We start from the raw sequence: 13,400 nt of genomic DNA, 5'->3' as shown, positions 1-13,400 counted from the left end.
ATCAAAGTAGAATGTGTGCCGCATTAGTGTTAAACTGAACAGTGTGATGAAGCATGAGTGGATGAATATGTGCTAAAGCGTCATCTAAAACACTATATGAAACATATGGGATTAAGGTGCAAGTTAAGTTTTTGTTCCTTCTTTGATTTTCTTTCTGAAAGATTCAGACACACTCCAGACACAGTTCTCAGTGAGTCTGTCCAATGAAAAGGAGATATACATCCCCCACAGTCTACTCACATGTACATTTAACCAATGGAGGGTCCAACACACACACCAAACATGAATACATTCACATGCAAAACACACACAGGTCACAGAGAAGACAGGGCTGATCATGCATGAATGCAAAGTAAGCATGCACACACACAAATTCTCACACTAACAGACACACTTGTTCATGCATGTAATGCAGAAAAGGAAACCCCCCTCAGCTGGAGGAGGCTATTTGAGTTTGCTCATGGACGAGACATGGCTGGAAGAAAGGTCAGTCAGAAAAAGTGTGTGTGTGTACATTTTAGTTATAATTATATATATATAATTAAACACTACTAGTATTTTTGTACTTCTGTATTTGCGCGCTTTCCCAGAGTCACATACTGTACAGTAGGTGCAGACTATACATTGCTCAATATCAAACTGGTCTTTAAGCCATACAGGAGTCAGAGTTGTTTTTTTTCCAGATTTAGGGCAGACTCCAAACCTGGCAACCCCACATTGAGGACAGGGCCTGTAAGATGTTGTGTCAGTGTATGCAGCTGTCAATCACAAAGGGGCTCCAGTAAGGGCCTCATGGTGGCCTAAGGGTTCATCTGAACCACTGAAGCCTCTTTTCCAGTGGTCAAAAAGCCCACTCACTAACATCTGGCTTTTGCCTGCAATGGGACTGAAATCGGTAATTCACTCCCAGGTCAAATGAAACAGGTTTTTATTGGCTCTGGATCCAATCAGCAGTGATGGAAACATGACACCAGAATGATCTTGCTAATTTCTTCTTCCTCATTTAATTGGCAGTCTAGAAGCAGCAGCTGCATTTTTCCAGCCTGACGTTATGATGTGCATTGAACTTCGGGGTAGTGTTGCCTAAATGCGTATTCAGTTTTAACATCTTTGGATGTGCAACAGCAGTTATTTTTTGGCGAAGGACCGGATGTGCTGTAGGCTCGTTGTCATAGCGACCATAGACAAACAGGAGTGTGAAGACCCTCATCATCTAAGTCTGCTGTGTGGGAACCTAATATACAGTCTATGGTGGGAACACTTCAGTGTGACAGTCACTATAATGACGATGGACAAAGACAAGTGGATCGTCCAAAAGCCGACATTGCGCAACTGCAATCGGATATGTAGCTGGGAGCACATCCAACATGCCGACTCCTTTGAAACGGCATCACCAGAGTGATGTCCTCTAACATTGAAAATAACACTAACATTAGTGGGACAAGGAGGAACATTAAAGCTGCTGCTTGCAAGTAATTCAGACCACGTCAAAGCAATAACGAGCGACATGCAACCGTTCTGTTGTTGAGAACGCAGGGTTCAAACAGATGCTGAAAAGAAAAACAGCATCTTGCAGTCAGTGGGGGCGGGGCAACGTGCCTTAACAGAACCAAGTTGAGCATGTCTTCGTCTACATCCTAGATTTATCTACAGCTGCAGGTCAGCAGGCACACAGGCCAAAATCACCACTAGACTATTTTGATAATTTCATTATTTTTCTTTCACCATTTTGGACTGACATAGACATTCACAGATATTGCTGGTGCTGATGTCCTTCATGGCAATGACATTCACTTCTTGTTAGGCAATTTTTCTTCAAAGTAAAGGCAGAATGTTGTTTTATTAATGCAATACTTTATATTGAGGTGAATTACAAAGCTTATATTTTTCTAAGTTGTGAACTTGGGTCTGAAGATTGAGTTGCTTTCTTCACAGACCTTGCTGACATGCAATTAGGGGTGGGCGATATATCGAATATACTTGATGTATCGCGGCTTGTACCACGTGCAATGTATAAAATGTTGGCGAGTGTTCAAAGACGGTTATTGACAGTTTCTTCATATTCTTTGTGGCATTCACTCCAGCGAGAGTGGACGCTTGTATGCTCGAAGCGAGTTAGAGTTTTCACACACACACACACACACAGGCCCGGGTCTCCGCCCCCATTCACTCAATCGCTGTGAGCTGAGAGGCGCGTTCACGTGAAGCAGCCGGTCAGTGACTTTGTTGAAGATCTTCCGGCGAGGTGTATTCAGGGGCCGTCGGAAAATGCTAAAGTCCGCTAGCTTAGCCACTTCCTGTGGACTTTTATGAATTTAACATTTGTACAGTGATTTAGAGGAGATTTCAAAATATCGAGATATATATTGTGTATCGCGATATATCCTAAAAATATCGCGATATTTATTTTAGGCCATTTCGCCCAACCCTACATGCAATGTATGAAAAATAACACTAGTTAAATAAATCATTCAAACCACACACCACGTGAATAGTAATGAAGCAAACTCAATTTCATTTTATAAAAAATAACTATATGTCTATGACTATAATGACTATAAAATCTGTGCAAAAAAATGAATACTGTTGATCATGGACACTCAACAGCTTCACTGCAGATAAAACAAGTAGTATTAAAACAAACTTCACTCTGCACCATTGAGTGTTTGTAAAACATTCTGCAAACAACATCCACCACACAATCAATAAAAAGTGACAGTTTGTTGTAGAACTGTTTCAATCAGGACACGTTCAGAAGTGGGGGCACGGCTGCAGGGTTCTGTGGACTGAGTCCTACGGCTGGTCCTGAGCTGCTTCGGCTCACTTACAGTCTTGGAAAGAAAACTGCAAGCAGCATTACCACAGGCCAAGCAAACAGCCCATTTCAAACAGGCATGGGCACTGCACTAATTTAATTTAATTTAATTTAATTTAGTTTAATTCAATAAAAAAATATATTATTAAATTCACAATGCTGAAAGGTACCTAAAAGAAGAGAAGATCTGGAAAGAGCAAGAATTATCAAGAAGTCCAGATAGGCAGATTGAAAAGGTCCATAGGAGGTAGTTGGTTTGAATGGAGGAGGATTATGAGCCTTCGGGCATGTTAAAGCCCCCCCCCCCCGCAGAGCCTCAACTGACCTGAGGCCAGCTGAGGCAGATATTTTCATTTTTATGATCTATTTGTTGTGTACTGGTGTGTGTGTGTGTGTGTGTGTGTGTGTGTGTGTGTGGTGTGTGCGTTGTGTGTGTGTGTGTGTGTGCGTGCGTGTGTGTCGTGCGTGCGTGTGTGTGTGTGTGTATCTAGGTTTGACCTCCTAAAATTGGCCAGCATTTTCACCTCCCCTCTCTGTCCAGCCACACCCCCAAACAATCAATAACGCAACCTCCCACTGCCTCTAGCTATGACATGCAAATGACCCTTGCATATGATTAAAACATATGCCCAAACAACAAAAGGAAAACCTCAACACCCCCCAACACCCCCTTAAGACATGCGCCAAGACATACACTCACCCAAACAACACACACACACACTACACAAACAAAACCAAAGACAACATCAAATTGTGTCCAGATGGACTCCAGTCAGTTGACCTCTGCAATAGACAAGCAAACAGACAAATATACATCGAGACAAGTGCACTGTGGCCCCCCTCACACCACAACACACACAAAGGAAACATAGCACTTCAGATCTATAGCTGACTGCTTGGACTTCTGCTCATGTCCTGTAAGTTTGATTGCATACTATGCTTGATACTGAATTTAAATGATAAAGCCTGAGGTCAGCGGACAAAAGGTCAACTATGGCCCTAAATCAAACAAATATTATGTCAATTAAACCTTGATGAAGTTCTACAATTGTGTAACATGATATCATTATATGTCCTCTAACCATAAGGTTGGCGGTTCGATCCCAGTCTGCTCCATTCTGCATGCCGAAGTGTCCTTTGGCAAGATACTGAACCCCAAATTGCCACTGACAGCTGTGCCGTTCTCTTAGAAAAAGTGCTGCCCATGTCACTGTATGAATGTTTAGCTGTTTTCAGAATTGACCTGCGGATAAAGTCCGGAGAATTGGGTACCCTTTCACACATGCACAAGACAGCGGGAGGTTCTCTGTACAGACACATTCACAACAGCAACAAATCCTCCGCATTCTTCAGGCGAGAGGTGGAGCAGCCGGGCCAGACAGACAAAGTTTGCAGATAATCCGGAGGCTCTCACTCGGACATTTCCGTTGACACATGTACGTCCTCTGAAGAAAGTGCAGAGAATCTCCAGAGTTCAGTCCATGTCTGAAAGCAGCTTTTGTGTGAATGGGTGAATGGCAAAAAGCTGTACTACAATGTGCTTTGAGTGGTCAACAAGACTAAAAAAGCACTATATAAATACAGACTATTTACCATTTAAAATCCTGAAACAAGCCATATAAAGAGAGTAAAGGGCCACAAGCATTAAACATTGACTTATTAGCCATAAATTAGCACTGAAATGACCTAAATTACCCCAAAAAAATTATCAGATTTACTTATTAACTGTTCAATTATGCTTGCATATTAGAATGTTAATTGACAAAATAGTGAAAACTGTCATAGTGGGACACACAATACAAGAGTACATAAAGAGGAACGAGAAATGAAGACAAGCGAAATAATAACTGGATGCATTACAGCATAGGCCACAGGTGGTCATGCGTTAATTAATTATATTATGCCCGCACACACACACAGAGTACAGCCATGTCCTGTGGTTATTGAACCGGGTGTTGGGGACAGAACTGACCCTGGGCACTGAGGTATTTTTTTCTAATCAAATAACAATAACACACGCACACACACACACAAACACCAACAACAACTAACTGTACAACACTGTCGATTAACTCCTTCAATACTAGTGGCTGTAGGGTCACACAAGTCTAGAATAGAGACCAGTCTTTTAGTGTTAATGTAATATCATTTTGTGTATGTCCTGCAGTAAACAAACTGAGAACAAAAATATTACTTTCACACTGATATGTCACAATTCTACACACAGATACAGTCTTTGTTAGTGTGTTTGTTTACAGATTGTTTTGAGGCCTGGGTTGGAAACATTTTCTTATCAAATTGTGATTTGTGAATACGGGCTATACAAATAATATAAGATTTATTAATTGATAAAAAAATATTAACCAGAACAGCAATACGTCACACACAAACACACACACACACACACACACATGCAAACTCACACAAAGATACATGGTCACACATGAGCAGGCCCCTTGACCTGTATCAGGTAGCTCCTCACTAATTGAGCTCTTTAAAAATGTATGGTGAGATAAAGGGAGAGAGGGTGGGATCAGGAGGACAATGGGGGTATGAGATTAAAAATAGTTGTCTCATATTCATAGACAAAAACACACATGTTGACTCGAGAGAATATTAACACATAAGGATGACTAAGATAGATTACGGAAGAATGCAGTAAAGGACAACCTCAACCTTCCCCAAACTATTTCTGCTGTTCATTACACTGTAATCAATCACTCACTAGCTGCTTAATTAGACCAAACACAGTTTAGGATGGGACGTGCATGTGTGAGAGAGAGAGAGGGAGAGAGAGTTGGGGGACATCCAGAAGAAACCAATGATCCACATTTACTTGCTCTCTCTCTCCAGCTATCTCTGGAACACTAGACAAGCCACTACTGAAGAGGCCAATATAAAAGCTCTCATCTTTGAGTAAAATCATTGAAATATCTGTTTTCCAACAATTGAACAACTTCTAAGCACAACACTGTTTTGATGTATTCCAGACAAGCTTTAGACCACAGCACTGAGATTGCTCTCATTAAGGTCTTCAATGATGTCCTAATAAATACAGTGGCAGAATCGCAGTGCTGCATTTGACACAGCTGACCACAGTTTATTATTAGATCACATGGAAAACTGTGAAGGACTTATGCCAAATGACCTAGATAGACTGAGAGACTGTTATACTGTGTACATCAACTTCTGTTTGGACACCTCTGTTCCAGTCAAAACTCTTCCTGGTTTACCATGACCATCAAAGCACCCCTGAATAAGAACAAAAAGAAGGTGTTCAGGTAAGAGGACATGGAGGCAGCTGCCAGTCAATATCAGAGGAGAGAAATTGTGATTTGTGAATATGGGCTATACCAATATAATTTGATTGATTGAAAGAGGCCTGTAGGAGGAAGCTGAAACCAAGGCTTCAGCAGAATGACACCAGAAAAGGATTACAGACCATGTCTTTCGTAGATTCAACATGCAGCCTCCCATTGAGCAAATGCATGGCAAAGGATGCTGGTGCTGATGGCATATGGAAAGCCCTCAAGGCAGCTGTCTGTTCAATTCTAGCAAAGTTTATATCAAGAGAAGGTCCCTCTAGAAAAGAGATGGTGGACATTTGGTAATGAGTGCAAATACCTAGATTTCCACTTAGACACGAGTGAGTGAGTGGGGCCGGAGCCCCGGGGTCTGTGTGTGTGTGTGTGTGTGTGTGTGTGTGTGTGTGTAAACTGAGCACAGACACGCACACAAGCGTCCACTCTCGCTGGAGTGAACGCCGCTCACTTTCATCATTTGTAAACAGCTTTGTTCGGTTCAGCGTTCAGAAAATTATGAACTATGAACTAACTGTCAATAACCGTCTCTGAACTCTCGTAAACTCGCTTGGGCTCCTCTCTTTCTTTCTTTCTCTCCACGCTCTCTGAGTCTCTTCCCTCCTCTACTGATACAGAAATACGCATGCGCGCAAGAGAGTTTTCTGGATGGGCGGGGGAGTGAGCAGTCTGCTGTTAGGGGCATGGGAAGAGAGAAGCTAAACTCAAAGAGAATTTCATGCTGGCAGCGTAAAACATTCACTTGACAATTTATACTCGATGGTCACAATATAGTCATTTTATACATTGCATGTGGTACAAGCCGCGAAACATCGAGTATATTCAATATATCACCCACTTTTGTGCTGCTGAATAAGTGCAGGCTAGAATGTTAAAATAGAAACGTTGAGTGCCAAATCATAACATACATAGAGAAACCAAACAGTTCCCACAATAGGCAAGCATGTGATTCTGTAACAAAGTAAATCTTGAATGCGTTTTGTATTTTGTCAGATACAAAATTAGGAACTGTGATTGAGAGTGATAGAAAGAGATACATTTAAATGAAAGTAGTGAGAAAGTACAGTGAAAGGGGTAAGAGACAGTGAGTGGAGAGGGAGCAGCTGTCGCAGACAGTAAGGAAGAGAGAGGCTCGCTGTCTGGAGATAAACAAGCCACACACCGGTAATTGAGCAACCGTTGCCATGGCTGCACTGATGATGATTACCACAACCCCCCCCCACACACACACACACACACACACACACAATCTGATTTAATCCTGCACTGTGACACTAGTCAAAAAAATTCAGTCCCAGAACTCAAAACAACCTTCAGATGAGCATTTTGCTTCATTTTAAAATACTTAAACAGGGACAGTAACCATCAGGACATAACCGTTATCAACACATGAGGAAATAAGAGCCACAAGAAACTTTTAAACTATTTTAAACTAACCAGTCTAGTAATCATGCAGCAAAATAATGAAAAGCCAACAAAGAAATCTATTGCATTTTACTGTGGATTTATCTTTGAAGATTTGTCTCATTACTCCTTGAATGATGGTTTGAATATTCTGTTGTAGCTGAATAAATGTGAATAATTCATCACATTCTGAAGAATAGCTATTGAGCTATTGAACATATAAGGGGGGGTTTCAACTTCTTACCTGGTGGCTTAAATCTTCAAAGAGGCTTTGTAATTTCTGCATACAATTAATATTAAACTATTAACATGCTTTGCAGCATTTTGTACTAATTAATGTATAAACTGTCCCTGAAATGCCATTCTGCACAGGAAAACTGTTTATTGAGTAAAGCAGAGCTAGAAACCTTTTGATACTGCAGGTTAGACAGACTTCCTCTTGGTCTGTTGGATGATTATTTTACAGTTAATTTTTCTTTTGCTCTTTCAGATAAGTCGGTTAGTGTCTGTTTGAAATGTTTACTGATTATATGGCTCCTCATATTTCTGACTTTGTTGGAGGGACGTTGCCACGTTCCCTGATCTTAGATAGCTTACTTTGGAGGGCACAATGTTAATACAACCTATGGGGGGGTATCAGACCATCTGTTGCAGGACTCCTTGTCATCCTTGTCTGTCAGGACAATTTGAAATGTCTCTGGCTGTGTGTTGTCCATTGTCCTCTTGCACAATAAACCCGGGATGATCAGATGCCTCCTGAAGGGACTCTGTGATGGATAACGAATACCGAGCTTACCTAAAACTTTTGTACAGTACTGTATGTGTCTTGCCTCATCCAAACATGCATGAATATTTATCAAAACTTAAAGTCAAAAGTTTTCCATTCAAATAAAAACAGCAAGTGACAATATAACCCTGACTGTAAAGTCCCAAAGGTCAATCCTGAAAAACGTTTTTAGACTGACAGCAAAGATGTTACAAGATGACAAATCTGAAAAGGATATTTCTGTTCGACGGGGACACATTTTTTTTGTTTTAAAAAAAAATAACCGTCTGGTCTCTGTTGGCCAGACAACAATTCAGATTTGAATCCTTCTGTGTTTCCCTGGCTAGAGTATGCTGTAGTAACTGCAAGATTGGGTAAATAGTTGAAATGCAAATACAAACATAGGCTTCAATAGAAATGAAATATGAACATTTTCCAGATTTTGTGACTTACGAAATTCATAAATAAACAATGTCTTCTCTTGAAAACTTGTGCACAACTTATTCTACAGAAATGACAGGGTTAACTTAGACACATTTCCCTTTATCTTTTTGGAGATCAGACACCCATTCTATCCAGCCTACACGAATGAAATTAATTCATCCTGAGATATTTGTATTCTTTTTATATTACTTGTCTTGCATCCGTTGCTTATTAGAGATGTTAACAACATGCATACTTCTCCAGAAAACATCCTGCTGTATTCTCAAATGAGCACAGTTGGACATTGTCCAGATATTTTACTAAGGGGCGAGAGTTCAGTGCATGTCTGAATAATAGAAAGATTATTTTTTATCCAATCATAACTCTTGTTTTTTGAACAAAATGACTGACTCTCAGCTGAATGCATCTTTAAACAGAAAATGAAAAGAGAGGTTAGAATCCAAGCAACGTAGATAGAGGGAAGTAATGAAGTGAAATGATAGGGGGGCTAGGGGGACTGAGCCCAGTAGACTAGACCCAGAGACAGCAGGACATGGCATCAGCAGTGTGTGTGTGTGTGTGTGTGTGTGTGTGTGTGTGTGTGTGTGTGTGTGTGTGTGTGTGTGTGTGTGTGTGTGTGTGTGTGTGTGTGTGTGCACATAGTGGTTAAGCAGGTTTTCTTTGGTGGGGTCAGAGTCTGGATCACAGGCTTGGCGCGCGACAACCTTTATTTGACTTCACAATAAGGGAAGAAGTGTAATGCCTGCTGGATGCACACACATGCATACACACACACATTTAAATCCCCCACGTCTTTGTCTCCAGCAACAGGAGGTGTGTCCGTTTTTCTACAGTTAATGAGTTGGAGGGGCCACAAGGGCCAAACGGAGGCACGGGTCATTCATTAATTTTGCCCTAAGCCTTCTTAGCCCACTTCCCCCTAACACACACACACACACACACACACACACACATATATATATATATTAAAAGGTGAGTATAACAGTTAATTGAAAGTTAATTGAAATATTAAAAGGTGAGTATAACAGTTAATTTCATTCACAAATGAAAAACAAGTTTCTTAATTTTCTGAAAACAACAGCACTCTAGCTAAAACTCTTCATGCACACACAAACACACACACACGCCCATATAGTCCTGGCGTCTAGTGACACAATAGCCTCTGGTAGCAGCTGGTCAGCAGTAACCACAGGAGTCACACACACGCACACACACACACACACTGGTCCAACATGTTCAAGCCCCTGCGTGTCTAATGACGTGCCAAGACGACACTAAAACACAAGAAGATGACTTGACTAACCATCTGTGGCATGGAGGCCATGTAGAACATATGCACTAATCAATAACACACTCACTCTCACACACATTTACAAATAGAGGTATGTATAAGTTAACACCATAACCAGGATTGTATGTTTTTAGAGGCAGATAACGCTAGGGGTACTATACTCAAAATAAAACAACATATTTTCTGTCCCCAAAGTGAGTGCAAAAATAGTTGTCTATTTATTCCCAGTTTAATTTGACCTGGTGAACTTCACCATCCTTCAAACTCTTTTGATACCATATAGTGCCCTGTGTGTCAGTAAATACAGTTTTGCTGAAAATATATTCACATGGTGATATATGTTTTATATTCTTGTTGCTAATTTGCTCGACTAGAGAGCCTTGTAATTATCATCATTTTTTTATTTGTGCAGACAGATCAGCAATTTCTGCTCAAATTCAACCAAATTAATGTGAATTTACTGTAACAACAGGAACATAAGTCACTGTACAGATTGCAATGTATACCCTGGTCCTTCAAGGAATGTTCAGCAGCTGCTATTAAGTTCTGATTTGTCTACAGATGATGTTATCATTAGAGTATCAGTTGCAATGAGGTTAGGGTTTGGGTTAGGAATAGGGGTACAAGGAATATGGACAACTTTGTCTGCAATCAACCAGTCACTAATGTTTAGGCTAAAGAGATAGTTAAGGTGGTCAGGTATGCCCAAGATGCATCCAATGTAGACATATAAAAACGTTATATAATCTAAAAATACATATTATTTCTGACATTTATTATTCTTCAAAATATATATATATATTTGTAACTTTTATTGAACCAGGAAAAGTCCTGTTTTTCAAGGGAGTCCTGGCCAAGACAAGCACCAACACAAACAAAGTACAAGTTTAACAGGTAAAAAAACAAGACAATAGAGTTACAACATAAAACAACAATTAAGGTTCAAACAACCTACAACATCGGTCAAAAACATCGACACCCCAGGGATTCCATTTCCTGGTCTTTTAATATGGATTTAAAAGCATTCAATCATATACAATTAAAAAGTTTATTCAAACTTTTTGTAAAATATTCCAGTCTGATGGGGCTGAGTATCTAAATGCCCTTTTCCCAATCTCTGTATGCACGTTTTGTACAGACAACATGTAAAAGTCCGTTGATCGAAGGGAATACGATCCATCACACTTCTGTGTGATATAAGAGCAGAAATAGGATGGAAGCAGCCCAAGAATTGCCTTGTATATGAAGTTAAGCCAGTGTGAACACCTGCAGGTTGCAGGGGCAGGCCAACCTACCCTGGAGTTAAGCTCACAATGATGAGTCAAGGCTTTGCAGTTAGTGATGAAACGAAGGGCAGCATGGTAGGCTGTATCGATCAAATGCAATGGCTGAGCAGGGCCATGCATATATAAAAGATCCCCATAGTCCAACACAGGTAAACGCTTAGCAGCAACAAGTCTCTCTTTCACATTAAAAGAAAAACACAACTTTTTGTGTTTGAGTCCGGAAACACTTCTGGAGTCTCAGGGTTAAACTTTGTTACAGTAGAATCCAATACAATTGAAGTCAATGGTGAGTCCTTCTTCAGACGTAATAAAACAACAAAAAAAACTCAACATGCCTCCATACTGCTCGTGTGATGTCATACAAGTCTCTGCAAGCCCCGACATTCATATTTGACTCGAAACGAGGTCATTTACACCATGTTTTAAGCCTAAATGTCTGCTGATATCTTCCTACGAGGTGCATTCAGGGGCCGTCAGAAATGCTAACGTCCGCTAGCTTAGCCACTTCTGGTGACTGTCTGGGCTTGCGGACACTTGGATGGCACCGCAGGAGCAGTATGGAGGCATGTTGTGTTTTTTCTGTTGTTTTATTACGTCTGAAGAAAGGTCACTAATCAGCTACACTGTTTAGCCCTGAAACTCCAGAAGTGTTTTGTTGACTCAAACACTTCACCCATCGTCATAGGGGTGAGTAAATAATGAGTGCATTTTCATTTCTTGGTGAACTATCCCTTTAAGCCTCAGTTTTCTTACCAAGCTCTGAACATGTGCCTTAAAAGTAAGGGAGTCATCAATTAAAATACCCAGTCATTTGAAGGTATTAACCTTTCCCTCAAGAGTGACCATTTAAGGGATGTTCTGTGGACAACTCTTTGAATTAGAAAATAACATTATCAGTATTAGGGAAAACTTTGGTGAGTGTTGATGCACCACAGTAGAAGACTTATTAATTGAGAAGCCTCTGTTTAAGAATGAAATGATCAACCATATCAAAAGGCTAAGTCTATAAAAAGAGATGCACAATCCTGTTTTTTTTTACCTTCATGGCTGCTGTAATAGTGCTATGTTTTTTGTAAACCCAGACTGGAATGTCGATAAAATATTGTTTGAATATAAAAACTAAGTTGTTCACTGATTGTGAGTGCGGTAGCGTCAGCATGCTAGTGGTCTTTCTTTTTTTTTGCATGATAATCCCGTATTTTCACATAATTTCATTTCGCATCCCCCCCTCACACACAATGCACTTGATTGAACCCACGAATAGCAGCGATGTTACTTAACTAAACTGCTCCTCTAATAACAAAGCATCCTGGCAGGGTTGCCTACAGACCCCTGCTAGCAGCCTGTGTACTTTTGATTTATACCTGAAATAATGCAGAGCATCCAAGCTTTATATTCTCAAATATAAATGTTTCAGCTGCATCAGCATAGATGTTATTTGGATATTATAGTTTTGTCACTTTAGTAACTGCAAACAATAGCATTGGTTTATTTAAGATCTCCACAATGTTATTACAATGACATCCCCGGCAAAACTGTCTTGTCTGTTCACATCAACAACTACTGATGACATGTCGGGTTTTCGCGACGACTGCTGATGATGTAGCTTCTTGTAGGGCTGTTCCAATTAGTAGGGAAAGATTTAAACCACTACCCCTTGTGACTCCATTTCAAGGGGCAAGATAACCCTTGAAAACAATGAGTAGGGGTAGGGGCAGGGCCAATGAGTGAAATGGGATCGGGCCTTAATCTCCTGAAAGGGGCAATTTTATTCACAATATCGGTGAACCCATCACAAAAAAATTACCATGCTGTCTCCACATCAGAAAACAGCCCAATTCTGTCCCAATTAAAACCTGCAGAAAACACTGACAGCAGAGAATTTGTAAGGGTTAAAATTAGCTAAAATTAGTTAAAATCAGGTCAATTAATTAGGAATGAAAATTATTTTGTAACAGTAAAGTCAGTCATGATAAGAACAAGTTATAGCAAAATTACAAACATTGTAACAATACAAACATGATATACTTAGTACAATTTTTTATTTTAATTATCAAAATATGATGTACATATA

The 13,400-nt window shown here is 40.2% G+C and overlaps 1 protein-coding gene across 4 annotated transcripts in view; it reads right to left on the bottom strand.

Moving 5' to 3' along the window:
• Window positions 1-13,400, bottom strand: part of nfasca (neurofascin homolog (chicken) a) — a 122,297-nt gene that overhangs the window by 85,015 nt on the left and 23,882 nt on the right. The window lies entirely within an intron of this gene.

This window comes from Hippoglossus stenolepis, chromosome 3 (genome assembly GCF_022539355.2).
Source record: "Hippoglossus stenolepis isolate QCI-W04-F060 chromosome 3, HSTE1.2, whole genome shotgun sequence".
NCBI lineage: Eukaryota > Metazoa > Chordata > Actinopteri > Pleuronectiformes > Pleuronectidae > Hippoglossus > Hippoglossus stenolepis.
This window is presented reverse-complemented; position numbering and strand designations above follow the sequence as displayed.